This window comes from Eumetopias jubatus, unplaced genomic scaffold (genome assembly GCF_037043125.1).
Source record: "Eumetopias jubatus isolate StellerSeaLion01/CBP00866 unplaced genomic scaffold, mEumJub1_p1.0 scaffold_6, whole genome shotgun sequence".
NCBI lineage: Eukaryota > Metazoa > Chordata > Mammalia > Carnivora > Otariidae > Eumetopias > Eumetopias jubatus.
This window is the reverse complement of record NW_028274812.1, coordinates 138,067,016-138,072,885: the sequence shown is the minus strand read 5'-3', so window position 1 is coordinate 138,072,885 and position 5,870 is coordinate 138,067,016.

Genomic DNA, 5,870 nt, shown 5'->3' with positions numbered 1-5,870 from the left:
TGAGGGAGAAAAACTAGGTGGGCTTTTTAAGAGCAAGGTCATGTCTCAGTCCCTTTTGTATCCTTAGCATCCCAGCACAGTGCCTGAACCCAGCTGGGGGAGGCGGGGGATGTAGCCTGTGGGGAGGGGACCATGGCCCCAATATCTCCATAAAAAGGTGGGAAAGATTTTCAAGCTTATGAGGATCTGGGATGTAATTTTTTTTTCTGCCACTCGTTTATGGTCTTGGAAAAGTGAGCTGATCTGTGCTGTGATTCTCCGTGAGACACAGAAGCAGGTTGAGTTGTGTGTTCTTTACAGGGCCTTTGCCCTTAATCTTTGGTGTCCACAGGAATCTGGCTTCTGTTTCCAGACAGAAGAGCAGCAACCTCCTGGAATATTCAGTTCATATCATCAGGAGCACCCACCAGCACGTTCAAAGCTCAAATGCAAGATTCCTAATTTCCCATTTTAGAGGAATTTCACGGGCTCACAATAAGAAATTCAGGAAAGCCCTCGAAAACAAGGTGGCACCACTGACAAGTAATCCTGGGAACTCTGAAATCAACTATTAGGTGAAAGTAGCTATTTACTATAATTTGGTGGAAGCCAGCTTGGAGGCCTACTAACAAGGATATAATGGGACTCTGTAATATGTAATAAGTAGCTTTCTCTTAGGCAGAAGATCCTTTATCATGTTTAAAGGATTCTGCTTACGTATGGAGGTGTGAAAACATTGCCTTTCAGGATTTAAAGACTATATAGGTTTCTTTTAGGAAGATGGGCCAAGGCAAAAGGAGAAGCACAATACCAGTACGGTTTGTTTGTGTGCAGATACAGGAGGATTTTAAAAATCCAATTAATTCTTAATTCAAGGCGTTGTCTTAGTAACTCCTATTTCAAGATGCTCAGAGCTTGCAACATAATTCATAGCTTCACCAAGGCAGGAGAAAAATAGAAGAAGACAGAACCTTAAAATACCTTTGCCAATTAAATCCTGAATTATTTTTGACTCTGAGAATAGTCATTTTATTTAAGCTGTTAAGAATGATAAAGAACACATTGATTCCTCATGCTTCCAACTTACATTCCCATTACTTCATGATCTTCAATGTGTTTGGGGTTTTACCTCATCTCCTTTAACCTCCAAATCCAAGATGTTACAAATAGATATAAAGATCAGCTTGCTATTGGATCTATACCCTGAAGGCTAATGCCACCATAATGGAGTTCATGACCCCAGTCACCAAATTCCCATAATCCCAGGACAATCTCAAGCAATACATAAGATGTGAAGAGCCTGTGATGTGGTAGGAGCCAGAAACCATGCACCAAAACCACGGAATACTTTCTTGTTCATTCTCTGTAATGAGAAGTTCATCGTTGAGGGCACAAAGATCAGAATGCCTGCATAGGTTTAGAGCGGACCTCAAAGGCTTATTTAACATTCCAAAACCCACCCTTAATTAAGCCTTTTCTTATACGTTAGGTTCTTTTTTTTTTTTAAGATTTTATGTATTTATTTGAGAAAGTGAGCATGAGTCGGGGGAGGGGCAGAGGGAGAAGCAGACTCCCTGCTGAGCAGGGAACCTGATGCGGGGCTCCATCCTGGGACCCCAGGATCATGACGAAGTCAGACATTTAACTGACTGAGCTACCCAGGCACCCCTATACGGTTGTTTGTTGTTTCCAAACGTGTTACGTGCCTCCGTATGGAAGGGTCTGTTCATTGGTTATTGAAAAGTTATTCCCAACTCACTTTTCCTGGACATTCCTGCTACAGAGGTTTAAAAGCTGAACATTTGCTTTTGTAGCTTTTTGTCTAGCTAGGGATAGTATGACAGCCCAGGCCCATGTGACAAGCAGAATTCTGCGGGCATTTCTAGGTCAAACTTGCTGTCTAGTCTTTTAAAGAACTGAATATCTTAGCAAGACCTTTCATCTTTCCCCCTCATTGCTGTCTTGAATGCAGGCATGATGTCTGGACCTTGATCATTTATGTGGTCACCACGAGGCCACAATCGTGAGAAAAGACCAAGAAACTTCCAGTAACGCTTGCCACTGGATGAATGTCAGCAGCCACCTATTTCCAGAACTTTAATATGAAAAAAAATTATTTGTTTAAGATACTATAAATTGTGTTTTATGTTGTTTGCAACCAAAGCGTCCTTAGCTGATAGAGTGTTTTACATGCATCTTCTGTAATTCCTACAACACCCTGCAAGGAAGCCATGATTGTCCCTATTTTATAAATGAAGAAACTGAAGCACGAACCGTTTAAATTGCTTGCCCGAGACTACATGATGGTCTCATCACTTTGCTAGTGTTTCCAACTTTTTACATAGGTTTCATTTGCTGACTAAACATGAATGCTGTCATGCACTTGTAGAGTTCTTCTCTTCCTCTCTCTCTCTGTGTTGTATTATTCCGACCAGAAAAATTATGTTCTAGCCTAGTTCTACTACAGCCTGCCTTCAAGGACTCTCCTCCACTCAGTTTCCTCTTCTGTAAAATGATGGGCTGGATTCAAGTTTGAAAATCTCTTCCAGATCTAAAGTCTGGCGATGCTGTCATGTCCTCATAAGACTGTGAGCTTCACACCACCAGGGATGGTGTCTTTGTTTGTTTTCAAGCCCAGATTGCTCTGCCCATGGCAGATAGGCAGACATTTTATTGAGTATGGATGGTTTAATTAAATTCCTCTCTAAAGACCTATAAAAGAAGCATAAAAAGGATGGCCTAAAGTACCATGGGGAAATGTTATGAGAAAATATTAATTCAATCTCATAACTGGAGACTAAAAACAATCCTTCTTAGGAAGAAAGATACCATACAAGTGCCAGATTCATTCATCTTCTCAAAGGATGTTTGTTGCATATCTCTCACATGTCTGGTCTCTTATGAGCATGGAGCTGGTTGAGATTTTATAAGAAGGTGGCATTATGGTTGGGAGAATGTGCATAAAAAGTTACAGTGCAGCATAGTGAGTGTGATTTTACAAGGACATACGGGGGAAGAGAAAAGACCCAGGCAGCTCCACAGTGGAAGTGATAGCTAAGCTAAGTTTTTGAAGGATGATTATAGATTTCAACAGCAAGCAAGAGGAGATGGGGCAGGGATGGCTCTGGATGAGGAAATGTGTCCAAAGCGACTCAGGCACATAACACGTTTGGAAACTGCAGAATGCTGAAGTATAAGAGCATGGGGTGGGGGCTGTTTGGGGGACAGTTTGGAGAACAAAGATGGTGCCTAGTTATAAAGGGTGGGACAGCCAGGCTAAGGGGAATGAACTTCTTTGGGTAGGCAATGTGGCACCAGGGATAGGATCAGAGTTGAAACTTCAGAAAGTTTACTTTGTATAATATGAATTTTGGAAAATGGCCAAGGCACGGTAGCCTCCCTGTTACTTCATGTCCATAAAATGATTCATATGTATATAGTCTATGACCAAGAGTGATAGAAGGGTGGCAGAAGCCCTGAAAGGAGAATGTTGAAGGTTCCAGGGATAAGATGATAAACTAAGACATGGGGATGGGGGTGGAAGGCATGATCGTAAGTGATGCCACGGCACTAGGAGATAATACTTGATAACCAATTAGGTGAGGAGGCAGGGAAGATGATGAGCAAGATCATAATTTTTGGGAACTAAGCACCGGGAGAAAATTTTGTCGAGCTAGATGATGAGATTTGCTTTGGACATGTTAAATTTAGAATGTCATGCCATAACTGAGGGTGAGAGGTTTAGTAGAACACTGGACAAATATAGGTCTGGTGCTTAGAGTACAGAGAATCATGAGTACTTAGGACAGTGGTTCTCAACCCTTTGAAAACCAGCATCTCCTTTATATGACAAATAGTAATGCTTTTGCAATAAATAAATAGTATGCTTATATATATATTTGTAAGAATCCAAAAAACAGGGGCGCCTAAGTGGTTCAGTTAGTAGAGCATCTGACTCTTGGTTTCGGCTCAGGTCATGATCTCAGTTTCATGGGATTGAGCCCCATGTTGGGCTCTGTGTTCAGTGGGGAGTCGGCTTCTCTCTCTTCCTCTGCCCCTCCCCCCAACTCGTGTGCTCTCTCTCTAAAATAAATAAATAAATAAATCCTAAAAAAAAAAAAGATGGGGTTCCTGGGTGACTCAGTCGTTAAGCATCTGCCTTTGGCTCGGATCATGATCCCAGGGTCCTGGGATCAAGCCCCGCTTCGGGCTCCCTGCTTGGCGGGAAGCCTGCTTTTCCCTCTCCCACTCCCCCTGCTTGTGTTCCCTCTCTCGCTGTGTCTCTCTCTGTCAAATAAATAAATAAAATCTTAAAAAAAAAAAAGAATCCAAATAACATTAGAAAAAGAGAAATAAAAGGAAATCAGTTTATTTTTTGAAATAAAAATTTAATATTTACAGAATCAGGCATGACTACACTTACAATGAACATATATCTAAAATATGTAGATAAGATTAGTTCCTGCAGAACACACTCATTTGTTCATTCACTTAACAGCTATTGACTGAGTGTCTTCTTGGTTATAAGCACAGTTTTAGACACTGGGAAAACAGCAGTGGAACAGAGACCCAATCTCTGCTCCCATGGAATTTGCATTCTCTTCCAGGGCAAGACAGACAAGCAAATATGTAAGTAAATAATAATATGATTTTTTTTTTTTTGAAAGAGAGAGAGAGACAGAGAGCACAAGCAGGGAGGGGCAGAGGGAGAGAGAGGATCTTAAGCAGGCTCCACACCCAGCAGGGAGCCCAACACAGGACTCAATCTCAGGACCCTGAGATCATGATCTGAGGTGAAATCAAGAGTTGGATGCTTAACCCTGAGCCACCCAGGCACCCTAATAATAATATGATTTCTTGCGGTGATGAGAGCTATGGGGAAGTAACAGACTACTGGGAGTTAGGGTGATTGGTGGGGGGTGGGGAGGCTACTTCAGATGGGTGATGGCATACGAAACCATTGGAAAATTTTAATCAGAGGTGTGGTGTGATCTGATTCACATTTTAAAAAGTATGTTCTGGAAACTTCCAGTTAGTGATAGCATGGCAGATTTCCTAAATGAAATCTATCTCATTAAAATGGGGGAATGAATCCCTTCCATTAAAAATAACTAAAAATTCTGGATAATTTTATATTTCTCATATTTTAAAATCTTGCAAACAAGCAAGGAATTTGCAGATGCCAAAATGAAACAAAAACAGGAATCCTAGGACATACATCCCTGGAATTGGCTTTTATCCTAAAGGTGTTTGCTCAACTGTAGTGAACTTTAATCTTTGTTTTGTCTGATGCTCAAGGCACATAGAAGGAGATGAAGTCTAGGGCCCACCCAAGCTGGGAGAGTAATAGGAACCCCCCCATATAAAGCTCAGTTCCCAAGAGGACGGATCTTAAAGAGTGAACAAGAAAAGAAACCACAGTGCAGGAAGAGAAAGCAGGAGCTCCCATGGAATGTCAATGCGACTATAAAACAGTATTACCACTTTGGAAGACGGTCTGGAAGTTTCCTATAAAACTAAACAACTATGCTATGACCCAGAAGTTCTATTCCTGAGGTCTTTACCCAAGATAATGAAAACATATGTCCCCAAATTGACTTGTATGGGAATATTCATAGAATATGAATATTCATAGAATATGAATTCCCTTTATTTATAATAGGCCCAGACTGGAAACACCTCAAGTGTTCACCAATGCAAGAATGGATAAACAAATTGTGGTGTATGTATACAATAGAATACTAGCTAGCAATAAAGAAAGAACAAACTACTGATACACTTAACAACATGAATACATTTCAAAAGCATTATGCTAAGTGAAAGAAGGCTCACACAAAAGAGCACAAAATGTATGATTCTATTTATATGTAATTCTAGAACGTACTAAACTA